Genomic DNA, 14,937 nt, shown 5'->3' on the forward strand with positions numbered 1-14,937 from the left:
CATCAGGACACTGCCCTGTGTACAGCCAGCGGCAGGCATGCTGTTGAGACTGTACAGGACAGCTGCAGAGAGTCAGCATCCCCCATGTGACAATGTTTGGTTACCAAGAAGGATAGCATCGCAAGCCTCTGAAGGCAGTTATCACCCCATGTCATATACAGAGGCAAAAGGAATGCATGAAGTGAATATCAGGGAGAGTTGTTCTACTTCTGTTCTTGCTGTAATGGTCAAGAGCAAACAGCATGCTGTGTAACTCTAATGGTCAAGAGCAAACAGCATGCTGTGTAACTCTAATGGTCAAGAGCAAACAGCATGCTGTGTAACTCTAATGGTCAAGAGCAAACAGCATGCTGTGTTTGAGAACTCTGGTACATTGTGAGAAACACCTTTTTGGTCTTCCTTCGCAGCAGGAGTAATTTTTCCATATCATCTACAACAGGTACAAGAGAGATAACCAGTCCTCTATGTCTCAGCTATCAGAAGATTCTGGTCACTAGCGGCAGGAGCAGTGTCAGGGATGCCTGACAAGATGAAGGTCGCAGGGACCAAGACCAACGACACCGTTTCTCTCATGCCTGCACCTTCTCTCACCCCCACGGAAAAGAACAAGCAGCAGCCTGAGAAAACCAAGTTACGTAACTAAAAGCATTTGCCTATTTTACTACTGAGTTGTTATAAATATGGTACCAAAAATCATTCCCAGAAGTCTTTTAAAAATGATCGTTTTTTTCCTTCCCTGATGGTAATATTTATCTAGTATTAAACAGCAGTTTCCATTTCCCTTTCCAAACTAAATCTCAAGGAGAGGAAGATACGGGAGACAGAAAATAAAAAAAGGAAAATCCAAGGATAATGAATTTTGAATGTGACAAGTGGTATTGTCAGTGAGTTTATCAACATATCTACTATTGTGTCTTTCTGTTGTCAGTATGAACTCAATGGTCACTACGAACATGTTCATTTCAAGCCACTTAGCAAACAAGAAGAAAAATAAAACATTTGCATTTCAGAAAAGAATATTTCTTAAATATCCTTTTAAAAATTGGGGAAAATCATGTAGATTGGGTAGCTAGAATAAATTGCACCTGGTAGACAACTCTGGTTTATGTATGTTACTCACAGCGCGTACTTCCATATGTTACTTATCTCAAAATTCAGAGAACGTTTGGCACCAGATTTCCTTGTGAGCTTTCCAGTGAACGTGTTCCAACCCTTGAAACTATTTTAAAGCAACATTACACAACCATTCAAATATCTTTAGTGTTTACTAAAAATCTCAAGCGCTGGTCCCCATGTATTCCCAGAGCTAGTTTACAGAGAATATTGTGTGGAATTATGTTGACTGAAGAAGAAATGAGTTATTCATCTTGCTTAGAAATAATAAAGTAAACTCTTGGGAGGCTAGAATTAAGAGTATAGGTCATATGTCATCTTTTCTAAAGCCACACAAATTCTGTGGCATGTTGTATCTCCTTTGTCCCCTTTGAAAGGTCACTATTCTAGTTACTCCAATTTGCTCATTACTTTTCTTTTGTGATTTTCTCAATCTTTAGGGGAAGGTCTCTGGAAAGTCCTCTACATTTACCAAGAGAATTTGGGATTACAGAATGCAAAGTTTATGATGAATGCTATATGCAAAATATTGTTTACTCCTCACTATTCATAACCACCCTCAAAGCTTCTTAAAATTAGAAATGTGGATATAGTGATTTACCCTTGATATATCTCCATCTGTGAAGAATTTAAATAATTCCTCCGCAGATGATTACAAATGTCATCGCTGCTCCCTTTATTCTTTATATGGAAAAGTGAAGGTTACTCCGTGATTAATGTATAGAATCACCACAAATTCAAATCAGCCTGTGACATTTTGTGGCAATTTATAAAATCTCACACCATTCTATCCTGAATATACAGTGGGTTCTGATACAGAGACAAATTCATATCTGTCAGGAAATAATTTTGTCACTACAAAAATAACAAGTCCAAAGCTGGTCGCCACATACATCTGGTGATTTACAGTTTTCAGTCTTTTCCACCTCAATAGCTGAACCTTCGCAATGAGTATGGGATGGTTTACTTGATCTATTTTACAGATTTGGAAACAGGGGATCAAATGTCTGACTTAAGTGTCACCATCTTCAAGTGTTTAGCCTGAGCCTATCTCCCAAAGCCTTTTTTCTTCACATACCCATGTAATTATACCATAAGCTATATTATTAAACTGAAAAAATGAGGTAAAATTGTCTGTCCTTAGTTCACTTCACATCTTCTCCTAACATCAAAGCAAAATGTAAACAAAGCCATAGCCTCATATCTGGCATGATTTCAAAAGCCTGTGTGGTCATCTTACCATACAAATAATTCTATAGACCACCTATTCTACATATATTTCTCATCCACTGCCCTGTCCAATAATTTTCCATGCTCCAATACAAAGGGGAAGATCATTTTAAAGAAAAAATATACAACTTCTTACATACAGTAGTTAGGAGGTCATGGTGGCTTTGATGTTTACATAAACAAAGAATAAAATTTCACTGTAACAAAATGGTGTAAAAAGGTACAAATGCGAAACTTACTAAATGTAGAATATAAATGTCTTAACACAATAACTAAGAAAATGCCAGGAAGGCTATGCTAATCATTGTGATGAAAATATGTCAAATGGTCTATAAAACCAGTGTATGGTGCCCCATGATTGCATTAATGTACACAGCTATGATTTAATACAAAAAATATTTTTATTGCTTTTGTTTTTATAATCTCACTATGTTAGTTAATTCTAAATTTTTGGGGGGCATAATTCTAATTCTAATTCTAAATAATAAAAAGGGGCATAAAACATTCAAAGTACTTAGAATATTGCTTATTGTTCTACATAAAAAAAATTTAAAGTATCTTTCTGATAAAGAATTTGCTGGTAAGAGTGAATAAAGACCCCCAATGCTCTCATAGTTCAATGCTAGGATGCTTTAGAGGAAATTAATTAACAATTTTAATTTTCTACTCTGATAATGTTATTTTTTCTCTTTACTTTTCATGCTTTGCCATCTTACATGGTTTTTAAAGGTAACTACATATTTTCTGTTGATTTTAATGGAAAACACCTTGAGTCCTAAGAAGAACATGGCATTAATTTGCTTCATTGTTTCAAATTTTAAAAAACAGTTAATTTTGTTATTTTTAAATGTATATTACAAATGTCTGGGAATATTCTTGGAACTAAAAAAACCTTCTTTTACCCACTGAGGATTTTTATTTCTGAGCCACGTCATTACCACCTCACGTGCTTTCTCTCCCAAGCCTGGAATTTTTGTTGGTTTCTCATTGTGTTCAGTATAGTGGGATTAAGATCATACTACTTATATTAACAATCAGAATGACACAAATTTCTTCCTTGCTAGCAAAAACTGATCAGTTCGATTTAAAAAACATTGCTGTGGTAGCATATTAGCCATTTAACATGCAGGGTTTGTAAGTTTGCAAGTGCCTAAAGTTCCTTTGCTGAGTTCCAGCCAAGACAGTATTTCAGGAATGAAATCTCCACATAGTCACTGCTCACAGAGTTTAAGCAGATATACCCCAACTTCAAATAGTCAAGAAACATGATGATTTTTAAACTCACAACCCACATTTGGCTTATTGTTTGCATAACTGGCTCTCCACTTACTGTGATGCAGTTGATGATAATATTGATAGATGTTACCGTTATGGCGTAGTTTATATTTCTAGTCCCATATCCAGACAGCATATTACTTTGGTGGGGGGAGGAGTGGTGAGATTACTAACAGGAATAGAATTACGGTCTTGTTTATGCATAAAGCTTTTTCTTGCAAATGCTTGGTTGGAACTTTTAATGAGAATGTTGTCACAAATTTTCCAAAGAAGTAACAAAGAGGAACCAAATAACTGTGCTATTTACAAATCTGATACTAAAAATTGAGATGTCTTATTACTATGTTTCCTTATATACAGTTTTCCTTCCCAAAGTTTGAATAAATTAGAAATACTTTCTGGATACTCTAGTGCTGACAAACACATCATAGCCATCTTTAAAACTTAGGGGTAATGTCATTTTCAGAAAAAAAAAGTAGGTTAATTTTACTGATCAAATTCCAGGATACTTCCACTGAGGAAAAACAATTTGATTCGGGGTGTAATATGCAATGTTTTTGACATTGAATTTGATTCAAAAATTAAGCTTCTGGAGACACACTCAAATTCCTTCTGGGTTAAAGGAGGGAATTTGCTTTTCCTTTTGGGAAACTGATTTCTTTTACAAACTGTTTGGTACTGCTGAACAACACTAACTCCAATACTAATATTAATACTCATACCAGCTATATGTAAAAACATTTATCACATACCATGCAGTATAATATTTCAAATCACTACCCTTTCACTTGAATTACTGTTTCTATAGTAGTTTGCTAGTGCTACCTAACAAGATAGCATTGTCTGGGTGGCTTAAACAACAAAAGATTTATTTCCTCACTATTGTGAAGGGTAGAATTCTCAGATCAAAGTGTCCACAAAACTGGTTTCTCTTGAGGGTTCTCTTCTTGGCTTATAGACAATCAACTTCTCCCTGTCTACAGTGGTCCTCTCTCTGAACCTATCTATATTCTGATTTCTTCTTCTTATATGTATACCAGTCATATTTAATTAGAGCCCACCCTAGAAACTCATTAACTTGACTGCCTCCTTAAAGACTCCAAATACAGCCACATTCTGAGATGCCGGAGGTTATGACTTTACAAATTTGGGGAATGGATAGAATTCAGCCTATGACAGTTACTATCTCAGTTTTAAGGATGAAAGAAGCTATAAAATAAGACAAAATAACTTTTTACCAAATATCCAGCAGAATTAGGAATTTAATACAGATTGGTCTAATTCAACAATTTATGTTTTTTTCAACCATATTCCTAATATTCTCACTTTTTATATTGACCTTTGCACCTGAGAAGGGGATGAGAATGATGATGGAAAGAAAGACAATAGTTTCTAATGTGTGGCCAAAAAACAAACAGCAAACAAGTTGGAAAACCAATTCTCTCACAGTGGAAATGGCAGTATTTATCTTACTTAAATGACGATGGTTTCACAAGAGTTTGTTCCCTTGTGAAGTGCATAGAGCAAGGTAGATAATATTCCACGATTAATTATTCCATACTGAGACAATTGTAAATTCTAAAGGGTGAACTGTAGAAGAAAATGTGTATCATAGATTAACTCAGAGTGAACTTAATTTAACTTTCATAACCATGCTAGTGTTATATAAAATAAAGCAAAGTAAGCTCTAGGAAATTGATCAGGATTCCTGGTTAAGAAAATAAATGTTAAGTTTTATTGTCACATAAAATAAAAATCCAGAGCCATCGTTGCATATCACGAGCTCCTGGAGGGCAGGAATGTTTAATTTTTCTCTTTATCAACACAGTGAATGCTTAGGAAATAAATGTTGAATTAACCAACGAAACCTGGCTCCATTCAGGCATGGAATAGAATGGGAATAAAGAAATAAGAAATTACAATGCCCATTAACTCATCTCAGCTTTTTGCCATTTCATCTCAACCTGGAAATATTTTATAAATGTTCATCAATTAGACTTCACAACATCTTTTATGATAGAATAGAGTTCTTTTTAAAGAAACCTAACCCTTAAGACATTTGAATGATTTTTCCTTGGTGAATTTTTGGCGGGCTCAGATAAGAAAATCATACCCATTTTTATTCAAATTGTTTTATGCTACCCCTCAGTTCCTAAATCACACTGAAAATCATTTTTGTAAAGTTAAATAAATAGATATAGCTCAGATTTAACCTAACAGGGATATGTGATGGAAAAGCAACATGACATGTTTAAGAATAGCCCTGTTATTCTATTTTGCCATGCTTCAACTAAAAGCAAAAACCACATATATATTTATCCTTAGGCAAAATACAAATGAATGAAAAGGACAGAAAAGTGATCATTCTACAATTACTCATCAGCCTTTTCTGTAGCAGTTTTATTCTCTAACCATATTCCTTCTGAAGACATCTCATGAGACAGGGTTAGATGAGAGTGGAAGTTCGGCATATATTCATCTGCCCTCTTCTCTTCCTTTTATTCCACAGCTTTGAAAGACCTTTTCTAATAAGAACAATCAAAGGATTTTAAAATACTAAATATTCTCTGGGAAAGGAATACAGATTAAAAAGTAGTTGCTTATTTCCAGTGCTTTGATTTAAATTCCCAATTTATATGGACTTGCCCATTCCCAAGAGGCCAGGGGCTATTAACAGAGAACTTTGCTGGATTTGTGGCTCTAAGTCATAAAACATGATTTTTTCTGGAAAATCTGGCTAATGTTTTCAAGTGTAATGACTGAATTGTGAATCATGGAACACTGGTCAAAATTAGACAAAGGAATTCCTCAACTATTATGGTCTGTGTTCCTATTCTGTAACAATCATTTATCTTCACTGGCCTAGTTTCTCCATGCTTAAGAAGATGATACTACTTTTATCTAGTCATCTTAAAGAAGTGTATGAAAGATGAAAATAATTAACATGCACAATATACAGAGCTCTAGAAATAATTTAGCATTGCCATTTCATGGTGACTACTTCAAAGTGAAGCAGCTCCCCCCAATTTTTATACTTATAAGGGTCTTGTATCATTCTATCCCCCCAGCACATCTTCTGTCTTTATCTTGAAACGTAATGTCACACAGACATTATTATTTTGTCCCATACTAATCATGTGATTTGAATGGAAATTGGCAAGTCTCTAGAAGATTCTGCTCTTTGTATATAGCTGATTGGCTAAGGCGTGTAAATTAACTGAACTTGGACTAGTCCTAGAGCTTAGAAAGTGAAAAGTTTCTTTTTTCTTTTTTTTTCCTAATGTAGAATCAGAGGAACACCCAATCAGTGCCTCTGTAATGATAAAACTCTGACAAAGGAGAAGCACACATGCCTCCTATGGCCACACACATATCCTACCACGGGGAGAAAGTGACACAAACTCAACCCTGACTTGAAGAGTGAAGACCAACTGCTGAATCAAGAGTTGGTGAGGATATGGAGAAAGGGGAACCCTGGTACTCGAAAAATTAAAAATAGAACTACCATATGACACCACAATCCAACGCCACCGGAAATATCCGAAAAGGAAATTACTACATACAAGTGTACTAATGACGCCCTTGTTTATTATACCATCATTCACAATGGCAAAAGTTTAGAATCAACCAAAGCATTTATCAATGGATGAATGGGTAAAGAAAATGTGAAACATATATACAATGGAATATTATTCAGCTATAAAAAAGAATGAAATTCTGTCATTTGCAACAACATGGATGAAATTGAAGAACATCATCTTAAGTGAAATAACCCAGGTACAAAAAGATACATTTCTCATGTATTCACTTACATTTGAGAGGTAAAATTAAAATACTAAAACTCATGGATACAAAGAGTAGAATGACGGTTACTCAAGGCTGGGAAGGGTGGCAGGGAGAAAGGGGACCAAGTTAGGATGGTTAAGGGGTACAAAAACACAGTTAGATTGAATGAATCAGATTTAGCATTTCATAATATAGTAGGGTGACTATAGTCAACAATTATTTATTGTATATTTCAGAATAATAGAAAGAGTGGAATTAGAATGTTTCAAACCCAAAGAATGAACAAATACTCAAGGTAACGGATACCATAATTAACCTTGATTTTATTATTACACGTGGTATGCTTATATTGAAACATCCCACGTGCCCCCTTAATATACACACCTGTTATGCACCCATGATAATTAAAAATTAAAAATTAAAGAAAAAGCCCCCCAAAACCATAGACTTGGACCTATACAGAAAATTTTATCAATTCTCAAGTACTTGGTTTTAATGGTCCTTATTGTGAAGTTATGCCTTGGTCAATCTTGTATAATTTTTAATAGCTAATTCTTTTAGTCTAAGCTAGTTCAAAATGTGGCTTCTTTCCCAAGTAAAAGAGTCTTGGATACTAAATGTCCCCTAGTGACTATCACAGCGCCTGGCACACAATTAAATCAATCAGCAAAGGGTGATTATGGTGATTGAGTGATGAGCAACTTAGGAATTTAACCTAAGAAAAGAAGCACACTAAGTAATTCAGATACATTTCAAATTGGAACAGTTCATAAACTGATAATGTTGTCATCCACAAATAAATCTTTAATTATTTCTATAATTGAAAAAGAAAGATCACAACTATAGCCCAGGATGAAGGAGAGAAATGGAGTGGGAAGGGAGGGGAGGGGGGCGGTTTGATAGAGGGAGGGTAAATGGTGGGACCACACCTATGAGGCATATTGCAAGGGTACAAGTCAAATCTATCAAGTACAGAATATAAATATCTTAACACAATAATGAAGTAAATGAGGCAAAAGCTATATTAATTAGTTTGATGTAAGCACTCCAAATTGTATAAAAAAATCAACACATTGTACCCCACATATGCATAAATGTACTCATGATCTATGTGTATATGACTTAATAAAAATAAAAAAGATATATAATAAACAATATTCCTTTATACTTAACATATGAGGGCTGTGCAGAAAGTATCCAGCTGTGTAAGTCTCTATTTTTCGTATCATATGGATGAATACTTTCTGGACAGCAAAAAGTATTTGATTTGGGTAAAGAAAGTATTTGAATGGGTAAAGATTTGGGCAGAAAATATATGAGAAAAAGCTTCATGACATTAATTTTGATGATGACTTTTTGGATACAACACCAAAAGCACAGATAACAAAGGGGAAAAAATAGGCAAATTGGATTTCAAAAGTAAAAACTTTCATCCATCAAAGAACACTATCAACAGAATAGAAAGGTAATCCACAGAAAGGCAGAAAATATTTGCAAATAATATATTTGATAAGCAATTAATATTTAGAACATGGGAAGAGTTTCTACCCCTCAGCAATTAAAAAACATCCCAGTTTAAAAATGGATAAAGGACTTAAATATTTCTACAAAAAAAATATATAGATGACCAATAAGCACATGAAAAGATACTATCACCGATCATTATGGAAATGCAAATCTAAACTACATTGACAGAGGGTATTATTTCATACCCATTAGGATGGCTATTATTAAAAAATATAAAATACAATAACAAATATGGCAAGGAGAAAGTTGAACCTTTTTGGACTGCAGGTGGAAATGTAAAATGGTATAACCTCTGTGGAAAACCGTATGGTAAAAATATGGTCTAGTAATTCCACTTCTAAACATATAACCAAAAGAATTAAACACAGGGACTCAAACAGTTATTTTTGTATAGCAATGTTCACAGTAGCATTATCTAAAAAATAGGAAAAAAAATGTTCATTAATGAGTAAATGAATAAACAAAACATAGCACGTATGTTCCCGGACTAAACATAGTCTACCATAAACATGCTCAGCCCTCTCACATTAGTCTACACATAGGCAAAATCATCTAGAGACAGAGCCTGTTTTATAATAAAGTGCTGAATATCTCATGGAATTTATAGAATACTCTACTGAAAGTGAAAAAGAGAAGAGTTGTGTGAGTACTCAAGTTATGGCTTCTACTGAATGTTTTTTACCTTAGTCCCACCATAAAGTTGGAGAATCCTAAGTCTGACCATCTTAAGACAGGGATCATTTGTACATACAAAGAAATATTATCCAGCTTTAAAAAGAATGAAATTTTAATACAGGCTACAACGTGGATGGACCTTGAAAACATTATACTAAGAAATAAGCAACACACAAAAGGAGAAATGTATTATTCTGCTTATATGAGGTACCTAAAATAGTCCAAATCATACAGACAGAAAGTGGTATAGTGGTTGATGGGGACACCCGGGAAAGGCTGGATGGGGAGTTAGTGTTTAATGGGCAGAGAGTTTCAGTTTGGGATGTTGAAAAAAGTCTGCGGTGGATGGTGGTAGTGGTTGCACAACATTAATGCCACTAAATTGTCCACTGAAAAGTAGTTAAAATAGTAATTTTCTGTTACGTAAATTTTACCATAATAAACAATCAATATCAAAAAAAAATCAATAGCTTTTTAAAAAAATGGTAGTCTCCAGGTTAAAATTAAAGGGGAAATCTCAATCACATTTACAAAATTTCATAAACTATCTTGAGATAACTTCAGCAAGAAAGCTACATAAAGAAAAGCTATATAAAAGAAAAGCATAATTTTTGAAGGACAAAAAAAGTATCCATATATATGGAGATGCATACAATATTACTGGATAGGAGAAGTAGGAATATATAATCTTACAGACAACTCTAAATAGAATCTCAATTTTTTTAAGTTCATGAAGAAAAATAATATGTAAGAATTGCCAAGGAAATTTAAAAGGAAGAATAAAGAAAGAAGATTTGCTTCAGTAGACATTAAAATTTATTAAAAGAGTGACAATAGTCTAAATAAACTATTATTGAGGGGAAAAAAAGAGCATTCAATCAGAAAAAATTAAAAATCCAGATGCAGTGGCTTATGTCTATAATCCTAAAACCCTGGAAGGCTGATGTGGGAAGATTGCCAGAGTTTAGGAGTCACAGAGCAGCCAGCCTCAGCAAGAGTGAGACCCTGACTCTATTAAAATTAAGAATATTGGCATACACCAGCGTCTAGTCCCTGCTACTTGGAGGCTGAGGCAGGAGGATCCCTTGAAATCAGGAGTTTGAGGTTGCAGTGGGCTATGATGATGCCACTGCACACTAGCTTAGGCAAAAGTGTGAGACATTAAACAGCATGTAAATGTAAAACAAAGCACTTGTTGAGTATTTGCATGTATTAAGAAGTATATTGTACCTGTAATTTTATACAACGTGGTAAGTGCTATTTTGGGGGAACACTGCATAAACTCTTGTGGGTAGCATGGAGGCTAAAGAGCTAAGAGTAGCAAAGACAGTTTTGAAAATAGGATAGTGAGGATGCTGCCTGTCACATTAACAAATGTGGATGTCATTAGATAAGCTAGAAATGTACACATAGGTGTGTGTTCGTGTCTATATACATATTTTGTTTTAGTCACAGAAATACTTTAAGGATTACAACTATAATTTCTACCAACATGTTTTAAAATTGTCTAAAACTCATAACTTTTATTATATTAGAGTCTCATATCAAGGTTTTTAAGAACAACTTTAGGGTTTAAAACGTTGGAAAATGACTACTTTGGATCGGTGGGAAAACTTAGTATGTTTGAGAAAAATAACTTGGGGTGCAGAGTGGAAGACGGAAGGGCAATGTGTGAGGTGGGAGACCTAAGAGCTGGGACTGGGTCACCGGGTGAGAGAAATGAGAGAAAGAAGTGGATGCTCAAAGCAGGGGGAATGAAAGGACTTGGTGATCCATTAGATATCCAGGAAAGAAAAGAAAAGGTGGAGCTGAGGTTGACTCAGAGATGTTAAATTTGGACAAAGAAAACAGTACATAGAAAAGGAAGCACCTGTGAGAGTGTGGGGTGAGAAGTTAATGAGGGGCTGGTTGGAATTTGTGTTGCAGCAGGATGGTGATTCAAGGGTTTGGCTACCGCCCCACGTCTATGTTGAACCGCGATCGTAAGCCCCACGTGAGACTGTACAACTGGGTCATCACTGACTCCACTCACATTCTGCTCAGGTATTTTCCAAATGTTATTTGGCATTTGGAAGACCTAAATGATTATATAAATTGATTTCCCCAAATAACACCCATCAGACACATATGTGTGTTTCTCTCTAGCCTTTATCTGTAAAAAAAAAAAAAAAAAAAAAAGTCTGCATAGGTTTATAATCATAATGCTTATATAATCTCCAGTTGTTTCTCTATTACTGTATTTGAACCTCTCTCTACATTCTAACATTATATTTGTCATTTTAGATGGGTGCATAATATTCCATGAGATGAGGGACTTTTACTCAGCATTCCTCTCCTGGTGAGCCTTTAGGTTATTTGTTTTGTCTGTGGGAATAACTTGGGGAATGGAGAGGGTATTTGATATTATAATTCTGTCTGCTTAATATGTATAACATTTTCATTATTTGGAATAAAATAAATCTAGAGGAATATTAGGTCAAATGGTTTAACTCTTCTTACAACAAAGATAGTTTACAGTCAAGAGGCATATAGGGGGCCAAAATGGATCAAAATCAATTCTTGATGGTCAAAGCCATTTTTTATTATTTTTTTGAATAAATCTTTATTCCTCGCCTCGTATCAATGGATGAATGTTTTATTGCATTATTATATAATATATTGGTAATTAGTTTACAATTTACTTTTTAAAACTGATTTCCTTTAAATATAAGCTCTTAATTTTCTAAATATTTCATCCTCTTCAAAGCCTCACCTTAAAACTTTTATTTCCCTTCCTTTGTTATTTTTAGCAAGATAATGTCCTTTGCTACTATTTGGTCATTCTCCTCTCTCTTGACTAATCACATATATTTCAAACACATCTTCCATCTCAATCTCTCTGTCTTCCCTCAGTTCCTCTCCCTTCCTTAACAGTGTGCCTGTTTCCCAGAAAATAGCAATTTTCTTATTGATTTTTCACCTTGAATCTTGTGAGAGATAATTGCATAACCCCTACACTTAAAAATTGCCCTTGAGTCCATCAGGCTCCAGAATGAGGCACTTTCTACTCCCGGTCCTGGCCTTATGCTTTGATTCAGAAAGTCATGCTACAAATCTATGCAAACTCATTTTGCAGGCGCTCGTCTTAGTTCTAATATGATAACGTTAGCATTGATTCAACAGTACAGATATGACATGCTGCAAATAAACAGCAGTCACTTCCATCAAAGCTAGAAGATTTGTTATGATGGATATATTCAGACATACCAGTCTCTTTTTAGAAAATGTAATTTTATGGAAAAATACAAGATAATTGGTCTTTAGCTCTTGCAATAAACTTAGATAGCACCTGCCATATTTAAATTAATACAGTGCTTCTGCCTGTTAGATTAGGCTTTCTGATTAAGTCAATCATGTAAAAAGATTTCGACATAGCCCATGTGCACTTGGATTGGAAGCTGTTTTTTGATGTGGTGATGTTTTTTAATGATGTGACACTTGTCCATCTACTAAGAAAAGGAAATGGAAAGTTCTTTATTCAGCCATATATCCTGTCTCTCCTTATCTCTCAGGCTCAGCTTTTGCTTCACATTGTGCCACACAGGTGGCAGGTTTTATTTGGCTCCACAAGATTCTCCAAAGCAATGACCTAGTATTTGAAGCCTCCGCATGCACACAGAGTCTGCTTCCCAGAAATCACATATACATCACTCTTGAGGATTTATTTCCTTTCCCATTGTCCCTATTTCTTCTGACTCTGGCTGCCACGGGTACAGATCAAGAAACTCAGAGAACAGCTTTGCTCCTTTTAATCTCTCTTAAACCAGCAGCAAGAACGAATCACACTCACATGGCTAGCACAGCAGAATGCAGAGGGCCAAGGTGGGCATTTCAATTGGCCCTCCCCTTCTAGGGAAAGCCTGGGTGATGAGGAATGAAGTGGTTCCCTCCAGGGATGAATTAAAGCTCAAAGGGTCTACCTGCATTGAGAACACTGCTAACTTAGAGGCACGGCTGGTAAGACTGCTTCAGTAAGACATAAACATGTTTTCTCCAAGGGGGTATCTTACTGGTCATGACCAGTGCTGGCCAAATTTTCATAATCTACCCATTTGACTTGGTCCTTAACATGTACCCAAAGTTTAAAGAGAACATTCTTCCTAAAGTCACAAACTTTTGGAAGCAGCAAACAAACAATAATGACATAAAGATATGAGGTGTTTACCAGGAAGAAATCACACTCAAAGAGGCCTCTATAGGCCCAGCACCTTGTTATACTGGACCTCATTTCTCGGCAAGGCTTAGTAATTACAAGGACACGATTAGAGTTCCTCTCCCGTGCGGGTGGTCTCATGGCTTCTCTCTGTTCCCTCCAATGGCTGAGTTTTATGCTGGGCACTTAGGACCATGAGCCACAAGAGTGAAAAGCGAAGTTTAGGGCCACTATTTGTGACTTCACGTATGGATGTAAATACTGAGGCCCTGAGAGGATACAGAATTTGCCCAAGGTCACAGATGATGACTGCCAGAACCAAATGAGGACTTTTCTTTCCTGATTATGGTCCAATGTCATTCTATATTCTTTCTGTTACCTCTAAAGCAGGTGCTTAAGAAAAATTTGTTTGTTGGTCTATTTTATTTTTATTTTAAATTTATTTTTAATTTTATTTGACAGATCATAACTGTTTATCATTATGGGATATGATGGGATATTACAGTTTATGTCTATAATGTAGAATGATTAAGCCAAGCTAATTAATATAGCTGTTGCTTTGCATACTTATTATCTTTTATGGGAAGAACTTTCAAAATTTACTCTTAGCAATTTTGAAATGTACAGTGCATTAACTATAGTCACCATGTTATACACTACGGCTCAAAAACACATTCCTCCTAAATAGAGCTTTGTACCCTGTCACAAACATTTCCCCATCATACCCAGTCCCCTGGAGCCTTTGGTAATCACTGGGCCACATTATACTTCTCTTGAGTACAACTGATTTGGACTCTGCATGTAGGTGAGTTGATTAATTTTAATTCATTCGTTTATACTCTGTCACTTAAGGATGCTGTTCAGGTACTAAGAATCACTTTGGAACAATTTGTGCGTGTGTGTGTGTGTGGGCGTGTGTGTGTGTGAGAGAGAGAGAATGAATGAGAACATGTGCATGTGACAAGGAATGGGTACAGAGGAAAGAACAGAAATAAGATCTGTCTGGGGCGGCGCCTGGGCTCAGTCACTAAGGTGCCGGCCCCATATACCGATGGTGGCGGGTTCAAACCCGGCCCCGGCCAAACTGCAAAACCAAAAAATAGCCAGGCGTTGTGGCGGGCACCTGTAGTCCCAGCTAC

The 14,937-nt window shown here is 35.6% G+C and overlaps 1 protein-coding gene across 18 annotated transcripts in view; it reads right to left on the reverse strand.

The window, feature by feature from the left end:
• NRXN3 (neurexin 3) overlaps nucleotides 1-14,937 on the reverse strand; it is a 1,789,915-nt gene that overhangs the window by 417,902 nt on the left and 1,357,076 nt on the right. The window lies entirely within an intron of this gene.

Source organism: Nycticebus coucang, chromosome 9, assembly GCF_027406575.1.
Source record: "Nycticebus coucang isolate mNycCou1 chromosome 9, mNycCou1.pri, whole genome shotgun sequence".
NCBI classification, from domain to species: Eukaryota; Metazoa; Chordata; class Mammalia; order Primates; family Lorisidae; genus Nycticebus; species Nycticebus coucang.